At 39.3% G+C, this 13,964-nt stretch overlaps 1 protein-coding gene and 1 pseudogene across 2 annotated transcripts in view; both read right to left on the reverse strand.

Annotated features, from left to right (window-relative positions):
• Positions 1-13,964, reverse strand: part of LOC149244625 (uncharacterized) — a 94,392-nt gene that overhangs the window by 20,648 nt on the left and 59,780 nt on the right. The window lies entirely within an intron of this gene.
• LOC149244626 (uncharacterized) overlaps positions 3,705-13,964 on the reverse strand; it is a 38,197-nt pseudogene continuing 27,937 nt past the window's right edge.

The following is a 13,964-nucleotide window of genomic DNA, read 5'->3' on the forward strand; positions in this document are numbered from 1 at the left end:
TTTCTACTATAATAAAAGATTTTGTGCTGCAACTCGAGGTGTTCTTGTTCGTTGATCTGCGATATGTATTGACTACGGGCTTCCTATGTTGTGTTTTATATGATTAGGTGGCATGCGTCAAAACTCCTCACCACTGAGGAGATATACCTGATCAAAATTTGTGCTTTGAAAATATGGTCAAGGTCCCCAAATGAAATGATGAAGGCAACTTGATGATTGGTCAGATATGGATTATTGATGGCATTACTTGATGATTGGTCAGATTTGGATTATTGATGGCATTAATATTAAAAAATATTTTTGATAATTTTTTATGGGCTTTTGAGCTGCTCTAATCGATCCTCCTTCAAGCAAGAAAACCTCATTTAAGTTGGCCTTAATGGGAGATTAAATTTTTGGCTTCAAAATATTCAATTTTGAATTTTGTAAAGTCTGCTCCAAAAAATAAGGCCATGTCAGCCCCTCTAGAAGCCTCCTAATCTTGTATAAATAGAGGGCTCATCTGCCCTCCAACGAGACCAACTGATGCACTTCATTTGCAAATAACATCTATGATTTCTGAGGCCTTGGATTGTCACACATAACTGAAGGAGCAGGCTGAGTTTTGGAGACACAAAGGCTTTTTTTTTTCTTTATCTTTTGGTTAATGGTTTTCGCTGGGTTTATGGAGTAATCTAAGCAAGGGTTTCTACGCACTTTTTCGGCCCTATTTCTGGAAGAGTTTCAAGCCTCTATTTCAGACAACCTGAGGCCTAAATTTGGCCTTCTTGACACAGATTTATGTGGCCAGCAGTGGCACCTATACGCTGAGTTCAACAGATCCTTTTACTGAGGCATATCTTGGGTATTCACTGTGGTTTTCTGAGGCAATTCTGAGCCCCATTGCGAGCTGGTTTGAGGCAATCTTCACTGACTTTCTGAGGCAATTTTTGTTGATTTTCTGAGCCCTAATGCGAGCTGGTCTAAGGCAATCTTCACTGATTTTCTGAGGCAATTTGTGTTGATATTTGAGCCCTAATCCGAGCTTGTCTAAAGCAACCTGTGTTGACTTCCTGAGGCTCATTGCGGACTGATTGAGGTAAGATCTGTGGACTAATTTGGAGCCCTCTGTGGGACATTTTTCTGAGGTTCGGATCTGTATCCCTGAGGCTCACTTCAAATGTGACTTAAGGCTGGTTTTGAGGCTACACTTGAGGCCTAATTTTGGACCTTGTTGAAGACCTATTATGGACTCCCTTCAGGACAGAAATCTGAGGTACTTTGTGACACTACTTCGGTCCTCTTCCAAAGTAATCACGTTGAGTTCTCTGAGGTATTTTGCAGACCCAGCTAAGGCCTATTCTGAGACCTGTTTGACCCTTTCTTGGCAGATCTTCGTGGTACTTGATTAATGAAGTAGATTTGAAGGGTAATATAAGGCCTCTTCTCGGCCCTAAGCGAAGCAACAAAACCAGTAGCCTGTTGGCTTTAATGTAAAAATAAACAAGAGGTATTTGTAATAATAATTTATTATATATAAAAATGTACAAGTGATGATCGAATGTTACAATAAGGACCCGCATATATACTAGGCAGGTGTCCTTTCGTGATTGGACATGTCTTTGTAGACATGCTTTTTCACTTAACTTAATGACTATTTAACATAATCAATATTTGATTATTATATTATTTACATTATTTATATTCACTTTATTTTATGTAATTTATATTCGTAACATTGCCCCTTCCTTCAGAAGCTTTGTCCTCAAAACTTTAATGATTTTCTTCACATTGGTGTAGGTCGTCTTCGGCGTTTATAATTCATCACTGGTACCTTAGCATGTAGAATTTTCTGGTAATGTTGTCTTGAATTAGGTTTATATATATATATATATATATATATATAATAAATTTTTTTAAATAAATTAATAACATAGTTGTAAACCTAAGTTGCACGAAACGGGGAAAAGGGTACGAGTTTCCGAAACGGGAAGCGATACGAAACACGACCTCCCCAAATTTTGAAAACGGGGAAACGCGATATATATATATATATATATATATATATTGAAAATATTTAAATATATATATATGTGCAATCATAAAGCATAAATGATACATTATAATTTATTACACTTAAACATTAAGATTTAATTTACATCACATTTACTCATGAATGATCACATAATGAAAATAAAAATATTGGAATATGCAAAAGCAACGTTTATTATATATCCAAATATCAAAATCAGCGTTTATTTATATTAATATATGAGGCTGCAAGTACAAAAAAGACTATAAGCTTGCAAGAGAGAGATCCAAATCAAGATTTTCTGCACCCACATCCCATTCTTTAGAAAGACCACTGTTGTATTGGGAGTCTCCTCCTACATAGTCGAACGACCTTAATGCTCTTGATTAAATACACGTTTCATACCCTAGTACCCTACATGATCTTGATTATTGGGAGTTTCGCCTGCATAGAGGGCTTGATTCTCTTGATTAAATACAAGTTCCATACCTTAGTACATGATAAAATCCAATGGAAACATTGCAATCCCCCCAATCTTGAAATCCTGAAAAACAAATAAGTCTGATGGATTTTGAGTGAGATCTAAAATTCTACTTTTTCCATATGAAATCCAATGAGGGCGAAACCACTCTCAAACATCCTGAGTCATTTCATGGTAATGTTAAAAATTTAAGTAAAAGGATGAAAATGAAAAATAAAGGAGAAAATCACTTTTACTTTAAGAATTTAACATTACCATGAACTGCATATCAACACTAGGGCAAAAATTCATTTTTATAACTTTAGACACACATCTAGAAGTCCCTAACATACCCTAAAAGTAAATAAATTTATTTTTTTTAAAACACAAGTTAATGAGGAAACATGGGTCGTACGGCCCTGAAACGCGTTTCCGGCCGTACTGACCACATTTCCATTTCAGGAAACGTGGCAGTACAGCGGAAACGCGTTTCACGGCCATACCAAATGCGTTTCCGCGTTTCGTACCCGTTTCCGTACGGAAACGAACCTCTATGCCACGTTTCCTGCAACATAGTTGTAAACTATATATTACAATTATATTATTATATAATTAAAATTTATATAGTTTAATGTTTATATAATTAAAAGTTATATAGTTAAACGGACGTATAAACCAATTGTATATAGTCCCGAGGGTTTGATGTTTGACCAGGGGAACATGTCGCTTGACCGCGGCCCAAAAAAAACGTTGATGACGCGAAGTATAGTTCCGGGTTAACAGACTCGCAGCACAATGGAGAGACAACGTAACGGGACAAAAGACTACGGTGACAGTGAACCAGTAATGGAGTGCGAAACGGATTTGGTCTTTATAGAATGCTATTATATCTAGAAAAATTAACCTATAATCTACAACTTTTTCCATCATCTGTTCAAATCATCAGCCGAGCAAGGCAAAGCAAAAGTAAGGAATGGACTCCCCATTCTTGATTCGGAGATTTCGACAGAGTTTGACAACAAGAGGAGGGAAGCCCTTGTTAGACTGTATTTCACCCATAACGGTATAACACCGCAGAAGCTAGAATTAAAAATATAAATGTCACTAATTACATATATAAGCTACCAACGAAAATCACCAAATAATTATAGGTTGCCACGAATCGTTATCACGATTTAAAACGACGCGACTTTATCAAAACACCCCAGCCGGCAAAAATTTACCCGTAGAACTTCAAGAATCAACGGAATTTTGTCTGACGACGTGGTTGTGATCCAATGCCGACGCCAGCGTGTATAAAACGGAAAACAACAGTGGCAATTTTAAAACGCAACGACTCGTTTTTTTGAAACAGTGTGACGGTAAAAACCACATATCTTTTGAAACTCGTCCAAACGGATTTCTTAGTGTCCACAATGATCTGTCAGGGTTTACACAAGCATCTACAGTAGCTGATAAGTGTGCAGTGGAATCGTCAGACATGAGCGGAACAGTGGTGAGGCATAGTGGAGAGGAGACAAGTACAACTAAATTTTGAGCTACCCAGTAAAGTGGCAAATCAAGGTTGGGCTCAATTCCCTGCACTCTAACAATCTCAATCCCTGCTCTCAAAGAAGCTTCTGGTACTTCTGATGGTTTCAAATTGTTGTCCTAATCTGTTGAAGTGTGTGCACTGTTTAAGCCATGCAGTACCATTTCTGAATCAACCTGATTTGAAGAAAGCAATGTATTTTCACTTTCCACTTGCGAAGTGACAGCAGAACCTCTTCGTTTCTTATCATCCTCCAATATAGATTTTGTGCACTTGCTACTAGAATTAGCAGATCTCTTGCTCTCTTTGCCTGAAAAATGTTTTGGAAAAAGTTCAAGGAGCACACTTGCCAGTGCAGCAACCTAAGTAAAAGTTGAACCTTCATCTTTTGGAATTTCTACAACCTTGTTGATATAAGTTATCTCATCCCAACATTCCACTGGCAGTGCATCAGCAAGATCATCTCGAACTTCTTTTAGATGATGGAAATACAACTGAAGTAGGATCTTTCCAGTTCTACTTGTTTCAAGATTGTCACTTTCACCATGGTTCTACCGATTTGATAACCCTTTACCAAGATTTGTTCCAGAAGCACCCTCCTCAACAACAGGTCCTGGCCTAAGTCGCGCAGAAATTTGATTATACCCATCCATGTCATCTGTTGCAACACATCGCCATAGCTCTATTTGATCTGGTTTTGACATGTTCATTATATTCCTTATGCTTCCGTTCATTATGAAGGATGCCTCTTGTGCTCCATTTCACATTGTCTTCACCCTCACATGGGCTTAATATATCTGTTGGATACCCTCTAAAGTGAACTGCTATATTCCATGGCCTTTCCGGCTCTACACAAAGAAGATCAAACAAGACTCCAGTTGGAATGTAGCATTTTAAAGGTAAGCCTTTGTAGTCAAACCATATTGTATCTGTTCCAAGAGGCAAGGAACTCTGAAAATGAGGTTTTATGACAGGAGTAAGAAGAGGAAGGTATCCATTATGAGGAGCCAAGACCAGAAGAGGTGGGGGGCAGGCACTATTGTAACTTTGGAATCGTGCAAATGAACTTGCAGTGGAATGTTGCCCATCCACACATACTTGCAAGCAGACAGTTCCCTTGATGAAAGCACAAAATTATGACCACTTACAGTGGTAAGCTCTGAACTTGTCACACGTGCAGAAATTTGAGAGGAAAAACAAGTCATCAAACCATCTTCCACTACTCCTTCATCAGACACATTAAGATCAATATCTAAATGTGGACGACTCTGAATGTCACTTACACCAGCAATCACACTAGTTGCAATAATAATTGAACTGCCTTTACCCACCATCCCTGTTTTCTCGAAGGTATTCACATTCTCCACATCTTCAAGAGCCACTGATGGTAGTTTCTCATTGACATCTTGTTTCAACAACGATAAATCTAATATCATTTCATTGTCAAAATCTACAACAGCCTGCTCTTTCGCCAGAGCCACAAATGGTAGTTTTTCGTTGATAGTATCTTCTTCATTGTTATGATATTGTACATCTTGTTTCGTTACACCATCTCTATCATATTGCTTATTATCGATTTCCCTTCGACATGCTTTAACTTCTGCATATGATTTTTCTAAACACTGAAATGCTTCTTGAATTTTACTACACTGCTCCATGAATTCAGGTTGTGAACGTAATGGCATATTGTGTGGAAAACAAGGTTCAAAGACTCGCATGATTATATTGTGCAGTATGGCTCTGATACCACTGAAGCAACAAAACATGTAGCTTGTTGGTTTTAATGTAAAAATACACGAGGTATTTTTAATAATAATACTGAAGACCCGCATATATACTAGGCAGGTGTCCTTTCGCGATTGGACATATCTTTGTAGGCACGCCTTTTCACTTAACTTAATGACTATTTATCATAATCAATATTTGATTATTATATTATTTACATTATTTATATTCACTTTATTTTATGTAATTTATATTCGTAACACTAAGGCAGAAGTATAGTCGCTCTAATATCTCTATGGCGGGGCAAGCTCTTGTCAGAGTTTTGGGCTTAAATCTTTGCATTCTCTGAGGCAAATGCTTTTGGCTCCTTTAAAGACAGAAGTTGTGTCCTAGACAATTTAGAAGTTTGATCTTTTCTCGAGGTACATTGCAAACCTATTTAAGGGCTAATCCGAGATCTATTTCTGAGGTCAAATCAAATTATTGAAGGTTGATTTCAAAGTTTGATTAGAGATAGTGTAAGGACATATTCAAGAGACCTAAAGGAAATTCAAGGCAAAAGATCATGATAAGGAGCAGTGAATTGACTCGTTGAATTTTGTGCAATCAGAAGCAGAGAAGAATTGCAACCTTGACGAAAGGATAGAATAAGGGCATCTTCAAGGCAGTACACTTGGCAAAATCTAAAGCAAATTTGTGGCTCATTTTCTGATCGAACTTACAAAGGTATGAATCAAGTTTTGTGAATAGATCACTATATGACTGAATTTTTGATGACACAAGAGTTGGATATAAAGGAGTTTGAAGTTTAACAAAGCTTGTCACATCATTGTACATCTGGAGCATACATAAGCAGCAAAGGAATTTTATTGAATACCTTTGTAAGTGGGTCATTGTCCCTAGTACAAGAACCCGCAAGTATTTCCCTATTTTTATATTTCCAGGGTGGCAGGGTGGTGCTAGGGAAAGTTGAAGCTTGCAAGGTGTTGGAGCATCCTTTCAGTTGGAGCTAATAAAACTAGGGTGTTGGAGTGTTCTTCCAGTCGGAGATGGTAGAACTCGGTTTTTGGAGCATCTGTTCAGGGGTTGGAGCTTCCTTAAAAATTGAATGCTTTTCTAGAGTACTAGGAAGTTGGAGGTGAGAAATATTGTACTCATAAATTATATTAGAAAAGCATTATGTGGTTTTTCTCCTATATGGGTTCCCACCTAAAAATTTCTTGTCTACTGCTCTTGTGATGCATTGATGATTTATGTTTTGATCTGACGTTAATGCTTTGTAATTTAATAATTAACAAATTGAAGTGAAATATTGATTTACCCCCTCTCAGTGTTTCCACCAAAGACCTCTTTTTGATCAAATACAGAGAATTGTCGTGTAGCAGATCACGGCTAAAGAGCCAAGTCAAGAAGCCTAGTTGAATAGCATAAAATTAACGCGCATACGTCAAGTTATGATCAAGCTTGAAGGCACAAACCTGAGGGTTGCATGGTTAGATGACAACTCACTGAAAAATTTGTTGAAGACTATAATTTATTGATGACAAATCCAATGAACAACTTGAAGTTGTAGGTTGGTGCCTACAACTTGCTGCGTTGGTGCTCAGTTGGGGGATTGGTGTCTCTTGCAGGTTGGTGCCTACAACTTGCTATGTTGGTGCTCAGTTGGGGGATTGGTGTCTCTTGCAAGTTGGGGCCTACATTTGTTCAATCGGTGCTACTCTAGGGGAATGAAATCTCCTGCAGGATGGTGCCTACTTTGTACGAGGAAGTTTACAAAAGATCTAAAAAAGATAAATTGTATAAGTGTTTCTTATATAAAGATTTGTGTTTCATGGTTTATGTGCATCAAATGTTTTAAAAGCTGAAAAACGTTAATAATAACGAAATATTGATTTCCCCCCCCCCCCCTCTCAATGTTTCCAACAATTGGTATCAGAGCAGGTTACTTCAAAAACAGCATAACAGCTGGAAGGTAGACCTCATAAAAACAAATGGCAAAGTCGAGAAAGTGTGACTTCAATGTTGAGAAATCTAGGGCATTGAGATTAGGTGATTTCTCTATTAATGGTAACTGCTTGTGAATTCCTTTTACTTCATAGATTAGGATCTTCTTTACTTCTGTTAGTATAGTGTTATTCTTCATCAAACAGCTACCAATGCATAAACCATAAAGAGACAAGGGTCACGGAATATAGGCTATCAACCAGGGCCAAAACCTCTCCTACTTTAGAGGAAAACCCAAACAAATTCTTCTTCTTATGGAGACTTCAATTGACGAATACCAAGACCAAGACCCTTGACCTATTTGCCACCCCAAGACCAAGACACAAAGCCTCCTTGATGAGATCCTTAGTCAATGATAGTCAATCTTCTACTTCTTCCTTCTTCTCGGATTCCCTTCAACTTCGGCTACCTTCTGCTTCAGATCTTCACTAGTTTTTGCCTCCTAGAATTAGGCCTTCTTTGCATAGGGACTCCTAGCTTGCCTCAGCTTCCTCTTAGACTTGTCCTATTTCCAACTCGGCTACCTAAGAGCACTGTAATTCCTCTTGGCTCTTTCTGCAACAAAAGTCGTCTTCCTTCTTCGCACATGTGTCACAAAACAAACCCAATAACAAATCCAAATAATACCACAGACCTCGTTCTCCCTTTGATTCAGTTCGCTGGCTATAGGATTGTCTTTCTTGACCCTTTCGCAGATCTTCGCATCACTTACAAACTTCTGAACTTGACCGAAAATCCTTGCTCTGAAATGAGGCCGACTAGCCTATTTATAGTTGTTTGCCATGATAATAAGCCAACTTGAGATGAGCCGACATGTCCTTTGGTGAAGATATTAATATTCTTCTTGAATCCGACTTGAAGGAGAGGTCTTGTGCTTGTCTTGGAGGGCTTTCATACTTATTTAATGACTCATACAAAATGTAACATGCCCAAGAAGGGTACTTCATACATGACATTGACTCAATTTGACTTTTACGACTAGATGACAAATCCTAAAATCTCACAATGGGAGCCATTACTAAAAATAAAATTCCTTGCTCATGAAACCCGCATTACAGTAATAATTTTATTTTTCTTCCTTTCATCAATTACATAAAATCACAATTACATGTCATTATGAAGACCGAACCTAGTTACACTTCCTCTTAACTAGGGAGGTATTCATAAGGGTACTTGGTCATTCTCAATCTGAAGAATTTCTCATAAGAAGAGTTGGATTGGTAACCCATCTGTATAGCATCATATCAACCAGCATTGTCACATACCAAGGCCTTGACTAACAGCTCTATCTCTCCACGAGATCTGAGCACAATGTTGGCGAGATCAATAATGTATAGACACCCTCATCATTGCCTCTCTTGGAACATACCCCACCCGATTTCTCAGGGTGTGTTCCACCAAAACTATTCTTATCTTGGATTCCCAATCCTCAAAGAATATCAATCCTCTACAACTACTCTTATCTTCTATTCTCTAACATATCCTCAAAGAGCATTTACCCAATCCTCCATTATGTCTTCCCAAGTGAAGACAAGAATGATGTGTCTATCTCTCCCTCTTAACTAGGGAGATCATATCTATTCCAATAAAGGAATGTACTCATTCCTACAAAAAGAATGTACCTAAGCTCCCTCTTGGCTTAGGAATTTGCTTCCAAGTTTCTACCAACTGAGAAACTTGTTTTCGGGCTCCCTCTTAATTAGGGATCTACAACAGCTTCTCAGGTGGAGATGATGGGACAACCAATTGCTTGAAGAAATCCTCCTCATGATGTTGTGAACTTCTTTTTGTTATCTAGGAGTCTTCGTGTTTGGGACTTCTTCATAGGGCACATACCATCCATCACTTTCATCCATGAGTCAGTCATGTCATCATCGGAAAGTGATCCATTTGTTCATATCTGGCCTTTCTTCATGCCATGCTTCCATAAAAATCTTTCATCCTACTACATGAGCATCAATGGTGGAATATATCCACAAATCTTCCCTCATCAACCCTGCATAAGCCCATCCAGATATTTGTTCAAAAATAAGAAATGAACATATAAATCAAAATTACCTTTGTGATGGTCTTTCATCATGACATCTTCTAGTTTGCATCAGCATCCTGCATACATATCGACACATCTCCCAAATATATATATATATATATATATATATATATATATATATATATATATATATATATATATTGTCAAGGATCTCCTCCTTTTTCCGAATTCCATTTGAAACTTCATATCTTTCATGGAAATATACTAGTCAAATATTCTTGGTCTATGGATATTGATTACCTTTTTCCATGGCCGCATATCCCACGATCTCTCCTTCCTTTCTTCACACATTTCAATTTCAGGAACTTCCAATCAGAGTTCCTCCAATTAATGTCAACCACCTCATACTTCATATGAGGACATATTATTTTGATTTCATCTAGTGAATGTGTGACGATGTATTCCTACATTACTTTGAGGGAGAAGATCCTTCCTTTTGATTATGCTCTCAAGATAGAGCATTGATCCATGTTACCTATAACCATATGACATGACTCTTCAATATTGAATATAAGCATACATACCTCATTTTCCTTTGGGTCATCCAGACTTCCTGTAGCAGCTCCCTTGATTGAAAAAGCTTCAATCCATTGCTCTGCCTCTTTTATGTCATCATACCATCATCCCATGAATTCCACAAGTTTGGAATTCTTGATGAAACACTTGCTTCCCCTCATGATTGGTGAACCTTTCAATGAAGATTTCATCAGAGAATCTTTAGGATCTAAAGTATCCCCATCAATAGATGTTTCCTTTTGACAGATGTATGATGAACCTTGTACTAGATGACCTTGCCACTTATGTTTCCAATGAGATTCCCAAGAGCTATATCCTTGAATTCCATAGATTCTAACCATCTTTCATGCTTCTCTATGATGATGTCCCGAGCTCTTGCTTTCAATGCTTTTATGATGCCTTGATGCATCCCATTATTTTACTTAGTGAATCACGACAGCCATATCTTACAACAAAAAATTTAGGAACTTGAAAAGAACTTATGTGAGGAAGATTATCTCAGTAATAGAGATCTCTTACTTCCTCTTTCTTGGACTTCCTTTCAGCTTCCTCTATGTGAAAAATCAGTTACTCGATTCCTACTGCAGCAACTGATGTTAATTCTTCTAATTGTTAATTTGATTAAATAATTTACTTGTTGTGTGCTACGACAAATATCGAATTAAATACACTGCAGCCTACACAAATAAAAAAATGCGGAAACTAAATACATCACATGAGAGAAATAAACATCACACATATCTACACAATTATTTTTGGACAAATGTCCTCGGAAAAACCCAATGTGGGAAAACTGGTGCACCAGCTAAGGGTTTGTATTATTAAGCAACAGTTTCTTAATACAATCCTGGATGCCTTGCTAGCTATCCAATACAGAGAATATGATTGACAAAAGATTAGTTAGAAATACCTCACACTATCACTGGCGATCCCGACTAATCCAGCCAAAGAATGGCTTGTCCCTAGCTGCCTCTGCACAATCATTGCGTAGGCCTGGCGTCACAGTTCCTAGGGACAGTGTCACCCCTTCTGTTGATCGATTTGCCTCTTTGAGACTTCGATTCGGTCCTCCCGATCTCAAATCCCGGCTTCCGACTTCAGAAATCGATCTCTCCAGCAAAAATACGGATCTCCTCAAGGCTCTGCATTGCCTCTACGTCAGCCTACGCTGCCCAACGTAGCCTCTTTTTTGCCTCTCCCGGATTTATCTCTGCCTCCTCTGCTGAGTATTCCTGGATTAGGAGAAATGTCCAACCGAAACTATCCCTGGCCCTCACTGCAAGAAATCACTTCAAACGTCTCTCCGGCAACTGCTGCGCTGCTCTCTTCAGAAATTCGATCTTTGATCTCTCACTCGATGTTTTTTCCAAATGCCCATCAAGCCTCCTCTTATAATCCTTCTATTGAGAACCAACGACCCAAATTAGATTCTAATCAATGGCTCAGATCATTTTAGCTTGATCCGTTTCACCCACAGTTAGATTAATACCCTTTAATTATGTTAATTCCCTAAGTTTAGACTTAGGCAACCATTAAAAATAATTAATAATTTTAATAAAACTGATTCCGGGTGGAATTTCCCAAAACGATCTATGAGTATTGTGGAATACATGTGTCCAAGCCTCCCTGCAAATTTTGAGGCTTAGAGCACATCCGATCCTACCAAAAACCAACACTCCCTCTTAACGAGGAATGTGCTTTAGTAATGCAACCTGTTGAAGCATCACACTTTTTTGTAACATCTCCCTCTGCGTTGCTGACGTCTGACATTGTTTCCCATCAACTACCGCACAAATGTTGCATTTGTACTGTTGTTGACACTGCCACTGCCAACACTGCATCTGTACTGCAACTCCCTCTCAAATTTTGCATTTGTGCTGCTGCTGGCATTGCCACTGCCAATACTGCATCTGCACTGCAACCTTCTCCAACTGTTGTTGCTACTGCATCAACAACAAAAAAGCATCCAAACTTACTGAATAGATGTTCAACATGATGCATCTATTACTGGAGTTCTGACTGCTACTAGTCTCTGTGCTGACCTTCTGAAGCCTTTGTGCTACTGTTGACTCTGCTCCGTGCTAACTGCACTACTACCAACTCTAGCTCTGCGTTGCTCAGTCTCTGGCACTCCAAACCACTGTAACTGCCACTCTGGCACCCTTCTGCACCAACTGACACTGGTCCATCCTGCTACTTCTGATCTGGGCTCCCATAGCAAGGTATTGATCCAAGAGGTGGACTCCTCAAGGATCCTGCCCATCTGCAGTTCTTTCGAACTACAGTTCTATATCACCCCACCTCTGGGCAATCATGGCAAACTCCTCCTCGATCTGTGCGGATGCAGCCTTCGGATCATGCTTCTCATCCTTGTCCTTCTTGAGAGGACACTGTGTAGCGTAGTGACCAAGTTCACCACACCAGAAGCACTTGATCTTCAAAACATCTTTCTTTTTCTTCCACTGCTCCTGCTGCCCCTTAGATGCGAGGGTTGCATTCTCATCCTCCTCCTTTGGCTTCATCCCACTACTGTTGCTGCTACTGTCAAGTTTGCACTTGACTAAGTCTCTCCTCATCTCTTCCTGTTGAAGAGTGGCCCACATCCCTTCCCAATCTGACAATCTCTCTCTTCCCAGGATGTTCTGGACAAACACTTGCCATTCTTCTGAGACTAAATTAGGGCCAGCCTCACCATCTCAGTAGGTTGAGGTGTTGACCCCACAGCTGCCAACGAGTCACAGATCTCCTGAAGCTTCTTCAGGAACGGATCAATGCATTACCCCTTCTGCATCTTCATGGATCTCATCTTCTACTCCAAGTACATCTTTCGCTGCTCCGAAGATCCTTCGTATAGCGTGGCCAAAGCTTCCCACATCTGTCGAGCAGTATCCTTGCAGCAATGTGACACACTACATGATCCCTCACTCCGTCAAGGATCAACTTCTTAGCCTTCGCCATCTCGGCCTTGTACTTGTTGAGCGGATCTAGATCCGCGAGCATAGCTACCACACTATCGACGTAAGTTTTGAGATCATGCTCATCCAGAAGGCATGAGATCCTTGCCTTCCAGATCACATAGTTGGATGCATCCTCCAACCGATCCTAATCTCGAAACCCATTAGCTACCATCTCTGCCAATGAAAAAAGTCGAATTGCCTCCTCTCTCCTCTGCACAACACCAGGCTAGCCTACGCACTCCCTGCTAGAGTTAGTAGATAAACTCCTCTCTGCTGCTGCTCAACAATAGAGAAATCGAATTCCATGGCTAGGAATTCTCTGAGGAAGAAATTCCCTCAAGTGTCACTTTCTCTCCTACTGACGCTATTCTGCCAGCAACCACTGTAAAATATGTGCATCCCAGTTGAAGCTCCGCTCTGCAAGGAAAAATATGTTGCTCCCTTCTGCCTCTAGAAAGCTTCAATCTAGAGATCGAATTTCTCTATCGACTCACTCAGAGAAATTGATTTCTCCTCAAAACTTCGACCTTCTGGCCCAAGGACTGCGCTGCCTGCTGGGGTTTCAAATTGTTGCCTCTGAAATAATTTCGAACTCATCTTCCTTTCTGCTTCTGAGCTCTTCTGCTCATGATCTTTGCTCTAATACCATGTGAAAAATCGGTTACCCGATTCCTACTGCAGCAACTGATGTTAATTCTTCTAATTGT

This window comes from Pinus tabuliformis, chromosome 8 (genome assembly GCF_031772625.1).
Source record: "Pinus tabuliformis cultivar Carrire ecotype Pingquan chromosome 8, CPIR1, whole genome shotgun sequence".
Taxonomy (NCBI): Eukaryota; Viridiplantae; Streptophyta; class Pinopsida; order Pinales; family Pinaceae; genus Pinus; species Pinus tabuliformis.